This window comes from Silene latifolia, chromosome 5 (assembly GCF_048544455.1).
Source record: "Silene latifolia isolate original U9 population chromosome 5, ASM4854445v1, whole genome shotgun sequence".
In the NCBI taxonomy this organism is placed as follows: Eukaryota; Viridiplantae; Streptophyta; class Magnoliopsida; order Caryophyllales; family Caryophyllaceae; genus Silene; species Silene latifolia.
In genome coordinates, this window is record NC_133530.1 from 38366114 (window position 1) to 38379059 (window position 12946).

At 41.3% G+C, this 12946-nt stretch overlaps 1 non-coding gene across 1 annotated transcript; it reads right to left on the reverse strand.

Moving 5' to 3' along the window:
* Positions 1 to 4989: 4989 nt before the first annotated feature.
* On the reverse strand, positions 4990 to 5095 carry LOC141658292 (small nucleolar RNA R71). Its single transcript, XR_012549185.1, has one exon. It is a non-coding gene; the product is annotated as a small nucleolar RNA R71 (small nucleolar RNA).
* Positions 5096 to 12946: the final 7851 nt, after the last annotated feature.

Consider the following 12946-nt stretch of genomic DNA (forward strand, 5'->3'; position numbering starts at 1 on the left):
TACCATATATGCCATACTTGAATTAAATGGGATTACCAATTACACTATTTTTCATTCTTAAGAGTAAAAGAAAGATTTGATATTTCATGGCCAATATGGGAGTCGAACCCACATCTTGTGAATTGCACAATGCTCTTCCATTTGAGCTAATTGGCTTTCAAAATAAGTAAAACGTAGAAGAATTAAGAGCTCGGGTGTTTTACTCGAAAAGCAACGACATCAAGAAAGTGACAGCAAAATATTTTTGGATTCTTTTTTTACATATGAAGCAGACAGGAGAGCCAAGTTAGAATTGCAAAGAACGATGGAATAAGAATGAGAATTTGAAGCTGTTATTTAACCTCGACATGGGAAATAATCACTTAGATGGTAGCATTCCTGCTTGGATAAGCAAGTTAAAGTCTTTACGCTTTCTTGATTTATCCGCCAACAATTCGTCGAAGTATACCCGTAGTTACTGGGAATTGTGGCAACTTATTGAGCTTGAACTTGAGTCACGACGACTTATCCGGGCAGACATCCGGCGAGCTCAATAACTTGAATCAACTTCCAGTCCTATTGATCTCATTAGCAACTCTCTTTCGGGCCCAATACCGATCTTGATAAGCCGAGATCCTTATCGGACCTGAATCTCACCCACAACCATCTCTCAAGGTCGGTCTCGTAGTCACCGTCGAACATTATTAGCATACAATCCCCGGAAAAACCAAGAAAAGAACAATGCCGAATGAGTTTGATATGCCATTTGCCCTTGTGAATGAATTCCGAAATCCACCGAAGCTCGAAGGTGATCTTGCAACAAGTAACACCCGATCACTAAACACACCGCCCCCAACCACGTTATCTCAAGGAGTGTCGGCAATCCAATCGGGAGCCACCACTATTATCGTAATTATCGCACCCGGCAATTCTAGCCAATCTGCAAAGACAAAGGTAATAAGTCTCAGGCATACTCAAAGTGATATGGTCCATCTAGTTCAAAACTCGCAATCTCACTTAGCCTAGCCTAAGATGACTAGAAATGTGGACGGGAAGATGCATACCAGGGAATTGACGTGGGAAGAAAAGGCGCAGATAAACCGCTATGAAAGTAACCCACATTCCGAATCGTCCCTTGCATTTCAATGCAACCAAGACGGGATTACGAAATTATTCGAGTAGAATGTAGCTAGCTTCTGATTACTAGGAAAGTAGGAATTCTAAGGTGAACCAAAACCCGTGCACGAAGAAGGAAAACAACACCAATGGAAGACTAAAGAAGAGGTAAGGCACCAACAATTACGTCGAATATTCGTCTTCCAATTTGTGCGATCCAATATCGACAAATAATCGCAACATGCATGAGACATGGATAATGCTCAATAATTGAACACTTAATTAATCTACAAAGAAGAGAAATGACTAGCTAATAATATTGGCGAGTGCGAACTTGTTCTCTTGTACTCCATCTTAAGTTAACAAAGTTTAGTAACAATTTGATCACGGAAATTATCAAATTCCGAGAGGACAACCAGACAGAGGGGCGATCCGCTTTTAATACTAACAAGCTAGCTCGCCTTAGCAAAATCAATCGATAATTTTCGAGATCATATACTAGTTGGATGATGAAATCATGAGAAGGCACAGAGCCAAAAACAAAAGATTAACTCATTCGCAACCCAATTTCTTAATCTACAACACCAATTTCAATTCGAAACCCCAATTATATGTGTACAAACTCGAATCAACAATTCGTCAACCCTAATTTGTTGACGAATTAACAAATTCGAAAAACATAAACTCGAAATTCAAGGAAATTAATTGAGAAATCAAACAAACCTCATCGAATTTTGATGAACGGTGAAGGATAGTACGATTTGCGTCTCCATTGATGAAGAAAGCAACTGAATATTGAAGCATATTCTTTAATTAGAGGAAGCAGTAAGGTGTTTAGGGAGAGAAAAATAAATTGAAGATAAAAAGTGTACTGGTACGAAGGGTTAGGAGGTAGGACAAAGATCGACACTTTATTTGTCTAAGATCTCATGGTTATGAGTGGTTCTCACGGTTCTCATTATATTAGTGGTTCTCACCGGATCCCGAGCCTATATATATATATATATATATATATATATATATATATATATATATATATATATATATATATATATATATATATATATATATATATATATATATATATATATATATATATATATATATATATATATATATATAGTGTGTGTGTGTGGATTTCTTTTCTTTTCTTTTTTTACCTATTTAGGTACATTTTCAATTTTCCCAAATTTTGAGCAAGTCTAAGATAAAAGTTCGGGTGGATAATAATTCGAGATTGTTCACGAGTAAATTGAGCTTGGCTCGATAATTTAACAAGTTAAGCCGAGCAAATATTGGCTCAGCTCAAAATACTCGCAAATAGCTCGGACTTGTGTGATAAAATAATACTTTGCTCTGATTTTACAAAAATGATTATCATGATTATATCTTTCTATAACTATGTCAAATGATTTCACTGATCTCCTCAAAAAAAATTATATGTAATCTCCGAATCCTGTTGTTTAAACTATCGAAAGAAAAAAACAAGAACTTAACAATTATATTTAGGCTTGAGTTGAGCTCGAGCCCGGGGTAAAGAGCGCGTGCATGGTAATGAGCTCAATTTTTTAAAGGTCGGGTAAGCTCGAGATCGGCTCACCCTCGAGTCTTGTTTCACGAGGACAAGGCCAAGCTTGGGCTTGGTTCGACTCATTATCTCCCCTAGGTAAAATGATTTTAACAATAAAATATAGTAAAATTATGGAGTATTACAAAGACTATGATGTCTGATACGTGCATTTTGTATAGTCTTTTTAGCCTATTTTTGCACGTATTTCCGTGTACTTTTGTACTGTTTATATTGCATTATGCCCCGAAATGACTATTTTGGTTCGTCTTGTCTATTTTGCAGGAATGAACGTGAAAGTAGTAGAATCGTACCATTTTCGTCCTGTTTTGCATGCATTTTGAGGAGACTGGATTTTCAGAGCGAGATACTGCATTGGGATGCGTGAAGGAATGGTCTACGAAGCAGTCGGCAACGAGTTTGGAGCTGTTTTGGAGGAAGAAAACTCGATCGAAGACTTTTCTTAGTCGATCGAGTGGTTTCACAAGCTGGAGTTCGATCGAGTAGTCTACTGTGCTCGATCGGAAATGCTGGAATTCGAGGTTACTCGATCGAGTGATATTTATGCTCGATCGAGTGGTTTGCTTGCTTAAGTCCTCGATCGAGCTATTTCAAACTACTCGATCGAGTGGATTAGGGTTTCACGTGCCTTAATTAGTCCGTGTTACTTATTTTAGTTTATGGACTTAGTTATTTTCTATTTAAGCGTGAGTTAATTAGGTCATTTACATCTTCTTATCTATCTTTCACTGCGTAACACTCTTAATTACGCTGCTTTCTCTTTCCCTAAACTCTTTCACTGTAACTTTTGCTTTCGGGTTATTTTGCTTGGATCTTGTGTTCTTTACGCCGGAATTCTTGCTATTGTAATCTCTTACTCTCCCTTAATCTTAATCTTTCATTTGTTTGCATTAATTCTCTTAATTTCTGCCCTAATCTCTTTTATGCAATTTTATTACAATTTCAATATGTTTGTTATTAGTACGTTCATTATAATTAATCTTGACAATATTGATAGTATGAGTAGCTAATTTAATTCATGTTGGGATTAGGGGATCTATGGTAGAATTGTGACGATGTAGCGAATATGCTAGATTACTTATTTGTGAGATCCTGTACCCATGGCAATTTAACTGTATTTACCGACTTAGTTGAGTGCACGCTTCTAAGTTACCCTTTAATTTGGTTAAATTTAATCCTGGACCGGAAGATTGGACTAAATAGACCTGCTATGAACAGTAGACTACCCTGACGAGGACGGAAGTTAAGTTAGTGGAAATCTAGGATAAAAAGTGGACCGGAAGGACCTTTCGACATCCGTCTCACAATGAGTTATCTAGATTATTTGCAGTTGAGTCATTAGGCTACCGTAGTGAACCGAAATCCCGACATGTTCTCTCTTTATTGATATCCTTATTCTTATTTTCTGCCCTTTTTATTGCTCTCATTTATTTCTCTTTCCCTTAAGCCTTTTTAGTTTAGAAACCAATTTACAAACCCCCATCTTGTGACCAAATAGACGGACCTTTTACAGATATCTTGCCTCCCTGTGGAGATCGACCCGACTTCCCTAGCTATATAGTTAGTTTAGTTGGTTATTTTTGATAGGTATACGACTGCCCTGTCAAATTTTGGCGCCGTTACCGGGGAGGCAATAGCTCTATCTGTTTTTTTTTCGTTTATTTTTATCCGTCTCAGGGAATTTTTATTCCTTGAGACAGTTCTCATTTATCTTTTTCAGTGTTATGTATGCCCAGGTCGAATAGATCGGAGTTAGTTTCAGCTGATTCTGAGCCAGAGCGACTGTTTAGGCATAGACTCCGTCTGCAAAGAGAATCACGAAAGGAAGACTTGAGTACTTTCGAACCCGAGCTTTATCATTTCCTATTTACAGAAGACCAGTCTTTAGGAGAAGATAATCTCAGTTCTGTAAACTAACCAGTAAAGATGCCGAATATTGCAAGTCATTCGGAGCTTAAAGCATCTTCTATTCCCAAGGGTTTCAACCTCCAGACTGAGGATGGTAATACTTTTGACATCCGTCCGTCTTATATCAATCTGGTGGAGAGAAATCTCTTTAGAGGTGTGGCAGGTGAAGACCAGAAGAAGCATATGGAGGTCTTTACGGATTATTTCTCTACTATATATCCCCGCCACAAAAGGGGTAACTCAAGACAAGATTAAAGAGGTGTTGTTTCCTTTTTCTTTGACTGACTCAGCCAGGGAGTGGCTGACTGACTTGGACCGTACGACCGCGGGTATCACGAATTGGGAGACTCTCGTGCTTGCTTTCTATAAAAGGTATTTCCCTCTGCAGCGCACTAATCAGATGAGGGCAAAGATTACTAGCTTCAAGCAGGCACCTGATGAGACTTTCTACGAAGCTTGGTGTCGGTTCAAGAGGTTGGTGAGGTCTTTTCCTCACCATGGTTTTGATCCGTGGTTTCTGTCCAATCAATTCTACAATGGGTTGTACGATGACCACAGAGCTATACTTGACGCCTCATCCAACCGAAGATTTCAAAAGAATACTGATGATGATAAGGGATGGCCCATTATTGAGGAGATGGCGACCCATTGTGCTGAATATGGGAACCCACAAGACGGTATTCGAACAGTTCACGCGGTTGACAAGGCAGTTGTGGCTCAGTTGGAAACCATGAATGCCCGATTTGATAGATTAGAACTGAAACCCGCTGCAGATCAACAGACGGTTCATCTGTTGACTAGACAGGACATCGTCACATGTGAGAGGTGTGGGAGCAATGACGGTCATACTGCTATTGATTGTCTTACAGAGAAGGAACAGGTCCTTGCCTTCCAACAATATAGGCAAGGAGGAGATTCTTATTATAACAACCAAGGGGCTATCCATCCCAATTTGAGGTGGACAAGTCCAAATGTGCTCAATCCTACTCCTCCACCGCAGCAGCAGCCATATGTCCCTCCTCATAAGGTTCAACAAGGTTTCCAAAAGCCTCCTTCCTTTCCTCCTCCCAATCAAGGTGCATCATCTTCAGGTAGGGTAAGTGAGCTATCTGAGTTGAAGACGATGTTGCAGTCTTTGACAAAGCAGTGGCAATTAAGTGACCAACAAAAAGACGCATCTATTAAGTCACTTGAAACCTAAGTTTCCCAGTTAGCTGCGAATCAGTCCACGAGAAATCAGGGTCATTTGCCGTCACAAGACGATAAGAATCAACATGAGACGGTGAATTTAATAAATCTGAGAAGCGGTCGTTCATATGAGGGACCCGAGCTGTTGAATTCAGACCCAAGGAAGAGTATTACTGTTGATGAACGGGTTACTGTTGATGAAAATGAGCTGACAACAAAGAAAATACTCGATCGACTAGTTTATGGGGATCGATCGAGGAAAACATATGAAGAAAGGACTCGATCAAGTGAAAATCTTACTCGATCGAGTGAACAGGAAATTGAACAGCTCGATCGAGGAGTCCAAACCACTCCATCGAGTGAAACTGTTGACGAAACTGTTCGATCGAGTGGTATTTTTGCTCGATTGGACACTGTTGATAATGAAGACCTCGATCAAGAGCCTGCTAGTGCTCGATCGAGTGAAATCTCTCTTGAAAGACCCTGATCGAGAGGTAAGAAGTCTCGATCGAAGGATAAAGAGATTAATCCAGCCGACGCGTTGGAAGAAAGGAACAAAGGGCTCGAGATACCTATTACTGTGCCCTTCCCGGGGCGACTACAGAACACGAAGGCCAATCAACAGTTCGGTAAATTTGCCGAGCTCCTGAAAAGCTTGCAAGTCACTGTTCCGTTCGCTGAGTTGCTGACACAGGTACCCTCTTACCTTAAATTTATGAAAGAAATTTTATCACGTAAGAGGCATATTAATGATCATGAGACGGTAGCTTTGACCAAGGTAGGGACTGCCGTAGTTCAAAATAAGTTACCTCCCAAACAGTCAGACCCGGGTAGTTTCTCGATTCCGTGTCATATAGGTACCCACTTGATTGATAACGCGTTATGCGATCTTGGCGCTAGCGTGAGTGTCTTACCCCTGTCTCTTGCCAACAGACTTTGTTTGACTAAGTTTAATTGCACGAACATGACTGTACAGATGGCCGACCGTAGTATATCACGGCCGTTAGGTGTCATTGAGGATATACCTGTTAAGATCAGGAGGTTCTTTGTTCCCGTTGATTTCGTTGTGCTTGACATCCCCGAGGATACTCACACCACAATTATTTTAGGGAGACCATTTTTATTCACTGCTCGTGCAGTGATTGACGTCGGGGGCAAGACATTGACTTTTCAGGTTAGGGAGGAGGAATTGATATTCCATCAGTCTAAGTCCCGAAGGGCTCCCATGCAAGCTCAGTCTTGCAATGTCCTTTCCTCCACTGACCCTCATATTGATACTCCAGATGAAAATTTGGAATTTTGTGTTGCTATTGTGACCCCTCCGCCTCAGATTAAGAGCAAAAAGGAGGAGAATTCGTCTGTTTTCCGTGCTGCAGGTGCAGATGAAAATAAGGCAGGAGTTGTCAACGGTCATTGTGCAATTAAAATCAGTCAAAGTGGGGATGATAATGTCAAAGCTGGTGAGAAAGGAATAAGGACGAGAAAAGTTCGTGCGTATGTGGACGTCAACTATTCTCCTCCTACTGATTCTACAAGCTCCCGGAGAATGAAGAGGATGGTTAATGTTGCTGAAGTGACGTCCTCCAATCAGAAGCCCTTCGTGGGGCTACTAAATTGTTTTGAGAAGTGAGTGGGGAATGCCCCGTGTAACAATTTGTAAAAACTAATTTTAATTTCCGTTGGAATTGTTTTATTGCGTTTATTAGGAAAATTAGAATTTAGACATTTTTAGTTAGTTAGGAAGACTATAGACTGTTACTTTTTATATTTGGTATTTTGGGATATGTTTGCGAGTGTTTTTATGCAGGTTTGGGGAGATTATACGCAATTTGGATGACGTACACGAGGAAAAGCACTCGATCGAGTACTTTTTGTACTCGATCGAGAGGATATTGCAGAAAAAGGGTTCGATCGAAAGCTTTGAAGTTGCTTGATCGAATTGGCTAAATAAGGGAGTACTCGATCGAGTAGTTTTTACCCGATCGAGTGAATTGAAGCTGAAAGTCCTCGATCGAGTGATTTGAAATCACTTGATCGAGTGAAAATGTTTATTATATGCAGGAAGTGACTTCTTAACTCCCTCCTTTTTCATTATCTCTTTCATTTTTCGTCATAAACCCCTAATTGCGATAAAAAAAAAGCTCTCAAATCCTCCATTAATCTTGCCCTTTACCAAATCCATCACCTACAAATTTCTCCTTGCGATCAAACCGACATTTGCCCTCTAATTTGCTCCTTGATTTTGCTTGTTTAATCGGTCAATTAAGGGTTTTAAGGTTAGCGGTTTTTGCTCGAAAATCGCCCAATTTGCTTTGTTTTCTGTCGATTAATTGCTAATTTGTGGGTCTCTTTCATCAAGTAAGTAATTCCTCTACTTCATTGTATTTTAATTGCATTAATTTTGCCTTTTATGAAATAATTTTGGGAATAGGGTTAGGGTAGACGATTTCTTGTCTACATTGCTTTACTTGATAATTATTTCCGTTACCTCATCGCGGTTTACATGTTTGTTTCGAATTTTCGAGATAATTTGTGATTAGGGTTCATGATAGTCGAAAAATTTCAACTGTAATTGGGATTTTCTATTGTTATTGCTTCAATTGATGATTATTCCCTTTTACCCTGTCACTGATTATCTGCCTAATTCGAATTTTTGAGGTAAAAATTGGGAATTAGGCTTGTTCAGTCGACCATTTCGACTGTTTGGGGACATTTCTCGCTGTTTAATTGATTAATTAACTATCGTTTCCCTTCCCCTGCTTGATTAGGATGGACAGTAGTACATTGCCTTCTTCCGTTAAATGTCATTAGTCCGTCTGGTGCGAGTAGGTGGTCCCCTATTTGTCACCACCGTCTCCACTTCTGTTAGTACCGCACCTCCTGTGTTCCTTGTTACTGCTGCTGGTATCGTTTTTGCTGCCACTAGCACTGCTGCTAGCTCTGTTTCAGCCTCTACCTCCGTCACAGCCACTGCCGCTAGCACTGCTGCTAGCCCTTCTTCCTCTATGGCGGTCTCTGTTGCTTCTTCTGTTGCAGCCTCAGCTAGTACTTCAGGTACAGTGACCACCCCTGCTGCGTGGTCACCCGCAGTCACAGCTGCTTACCGGGCGGCTCTAGTTCCTCGCCCCGTCAGAGGACGGGCTTCTACTTCAGGTTCTAGAGGTCGGGGTCGTGCACGAGCTACACCTGCTGCTGGCCGTGTTACCATCCGAAGGGACGACTCCCTCGATTCGCACCCCGACTCCCCCCAGGTAATTTTTTTTAACGGTATTCATCGCACTAGATTTTTTGCTTTAGCAGACTGTGACTTTCTCCCGACTCGTTTTTTGTGTCGGTCATCACTTGAGAGGCTTAGTATCTACGAGCCGGTGTGTGAGATTCTGAGGGGTACGGGGATGGCTGGACTTGTGACCATGAGTGCCTACACTTTCAGGGAGCTAACCCTTGAGTTTTTCAACTCTCTTACCTTCTCCTCCGGGGAATACGACGCTGACCCTACCTGTGCTTCTGTGTCCTTCTGGTTGTACAACCGGACCTTTTATTTGACTTTGGAGGAGTTTAGTACTTGACTAGGCCTTTCCTTTAGGGGCGCCACTGCCGCTCCTAGGAAGGTCCTCCGTCAGCTTTGGCGGACTTTGGCACAGACCCCCTTCGAGGAGCGACGTCTCGCTCAGGTCCACCTTCCCCCTGCCCGTTACTTCTTGCGACTGATGGGAAGCACTATTTTTGGCCGAATGGAGCCAAACAACATCACTAACACCGAGCTTTCTATTCTGGGTGGATACTTGAACATTGACAACGAGGGCCCCTTTACCCTCAACATTGCTTACTTGACCGCCCAGTACTTTCAGCCTCAGGGGGAGAAGACCACGGGCACCATTGTATGTGGTGGCATAGCCACCTTCCTTGCTCGTTCTCTCCTCCCTGCCTTACCTCGTGACTTACTGTACATACCGGGAGATAGATTCCTGGACCAGGTATCTATGTTGTTCATGACTTGGCTGACTTCTGACCACCGGACTTGGAAGATTAGTGATTCCTTGTCCGTAGACCTTCCTTGCACTACCCTTCCTCGTCTCGTCCCCTTGCCCACTGTCTCACGGGGCATTTTACCACCACCGTTACCCATGTACCACCTACAGCTCCGTCCACCTACTACCTTGCCCGCTTCTAGGAAGCGGCGTCGACTTAAGACCGGAGAGGGATCCACACCTCCTCCGGGTGGCCAGACTTCCACGGCCACACGTACCCCGATCCCTACTCCTACTCCTACTCCTACTCCTGCGCCCGACCAGGCACAGCCGGTTTTTCCGGCTAATTTTGTTTCTCCTCCACCCTTTGAGGTGTCTGCGGTCATGGACCAAGGGCGCCGTGACAGTTTGTTGCTTGAGATGGCAGAGAGACAGGCTCGTATGGAGAGGGACATAACTCTCACTTTGTTCCCTCTGTACGAGTATCACATGAGGTGACACCGTCCGATCCCAGAGGGTTGTCCACACCCTTCCTTCTACCGGTACCCAGCTGAGGGGTACCCGGAGTCTGCTAGTGAGGAGGAGGAGGACGAGGACCCAGTGGCGGCCGCAGCGAGAGCTCAGGAGGAGCAGAGGAGGAGGAGAGAGCAGGAGGCGGACCCGGACTACACTGTGACGGTGGAGGACGTGACAGAGGAGGCTGACGAGTAGCTACTGGTCTACTCACTTCCCTAGTTTTCTGGCTGGTTTAGGGAAGTTCGTGTTTTGTATGTTTATTCTCGCTCTTTTATTTCTTTTGTCTCCTTTTTATTTTATTATTTTTCATTTATTGGTTGTATATTCCTGTTCCCATGTATATATCTGCTGGTGTATGCTGGAGGACAACGAGGGCGTTGTCCGTTTTGGTTTGGGGAGGGTAATGCATCCTTTGAGTTTGCATTTGCATTTATTTTGCATTCACGTTTCTATTTTTCAGCTTGCATTGTATTTATTTATTTCATAAAATCATAAAATCCAAAAAAAATAGAAATTTTCAAAAATTAGAAAATTTCAAAACATCAATAAAATATTCACGTTTATTTTTGCATATAGGTTGAGTCGGAACGGTTGATTTCCGTGATAATATTGCACTTTAATTTGTCATTTTACTTGAGCCTTGCACTTTAATTTGTCATTTTATTAGCTGAGTCTTACGCATAATCTACGAGTTTTTGTTCAAATATAGCTGACTGTTTAGGCTTAACCTGATAAATTGGCAACCTACTTACAATTTCTGAGTTTTTAGAGCCTTATAACTGGTAACATTCATGACTGATTTATATAGGAATTGAGAATAGTACTCCTTGCATAGCATGTTCATCATTTTTGCACTTTTATGACATTCGATTTCTTGTCAAATGCATACATTCGGGTTTGTGGTCTACAGGGAGGTGCTTGCAAATTTCCCTTTTCTTACATTTTTCACCCATTTAGCTCCACTTAAGCCAAATTTAGCCTTTTTGACCCATTAGCTACATCCAAAATTGAGCCTGCCTAGTCAAGCTAGTTTAGTATGTCTTTTGTGGTATGTTTTTCCGTCTGTAAGTTTGGCCTGTATGTATATTATTGGAGTTGGTGGAGGATGAAGGAAAGGAGTATGAGAGTGAAAAAAAAAAGAATTGAAAAAAAAGGAGAAAAACGTGAAGAAAAAAAAAAGTGAAAAAAGAAAGAGTGAATCACGTAAGTCAGGAAGAAAAGAAAAAAAAAAAAGATTGAAAAATTTGTTTGATTTGTGTTGTTTAACTAATTAAGACGGTATTAAAAAAGGGAAGTTTGTGACCGTCTCACTCCTCCGTTCTTATTCATATATTTTGAGGAGATAGTGTATTGGATGGTGAGTTGTGTGCCAAATGAAGGGCACTTGTATCTATTTCTTAGTCAGTTTAGATTCGGACGGTCTTATATGGTCCTGTTTAGGAACTAGCTTGGCGCTTTTACCTCCACATTTCCATAATTTGTTTTGCCTTTTCTCACCTGAACCTCACTATTCCTATACTATTTGTAAGCCCTCGGCTGTGACGGACATTGTTGGTTGGATTGTGTGCATTAGTACTTGAATCGTCTTTCATTTTTGTTGCATGCATGCTATGTAGGTCGCAGTTTAGGTGAGTGACTGTTTCTCTTTCTCTCTTTTACATATAATTCACCCTTTGCTTCATGAGAGAAGAGTGACCACGTGAGAGTCTAATTTTGTTGGTCTTGCAAGGTCGATAGGTCGGCTTTATTTCCGAACAACTCATAACTCGTTTGCGTATTGACTGTTATAGCTGTAACCGTTGGTTTTTGTTGCATTAAATTGGTTCAAGTAGACAAGTTATAGCTAGCTCTGAGTTATCATTTCCGTTCCATTAGTTTGGATTTAGTTTACTCGAGGACGAGTAAAGGTTCGATTTGGGGAGATTTGATACGTGCATTTTGTATAGTCTTTTTAGCCTATTTTTGCACGTATTTCCATGTACTTTTGTACTGTTTATATTGCATTATGCCCCGAAATGGCTATTTTGGTTCGTCTTGTCTATTTTGCAGGAATGAACGTGAAAGTAGTAGAATCGTACCATTTTCGTCCTGTTTTGCATGCATTTTGAGGAGACGGGATTTTTAGAGCGAGATACTGCATTGGGATGCGTGAAGGAATGGTCTACGAAGCAGTCGGCAATGAGTTTGGAGCTGGTTTGGAGGAAGAACACTCGATCGAAGACTTTTCTTAGTCGATCGAGTGGTTTCACAAGCTGAGGAGTTCGATCGAGTAGTCTACTGTGCTCGATCGAAAATGCTGGAATTCGAGGTTACTCGATCGAGTGATATTTAAGCTCGATCAAGTGGTTTGCTTGCTTAAGTCCTCGATCGAGCTGTTTCAAACTACTCGATCGAGTGGATTAGGGTTTCACGGGCCTTAATTAGTCCGTGTTACTTATTTTAGTTTATGAACTTAGTTATTTTCTATTTAAGCGTGAGTTAATTAGGTCATTTACATCTTCTTATCTATCTTTCACTGCGTAACACTCTTAATTACGCTGCTTTCTCTTTCCCCAAACTCTTTCACTGTAACTTTTGTTTTCGGGTTATTTTGCTTGGATCTTGTGTTCTTTACGCCGGAATTCTTGCTATTGTAATCTCTTACTCTCCCTTAATCTTAATCTTTCATTTGTTTGCATTA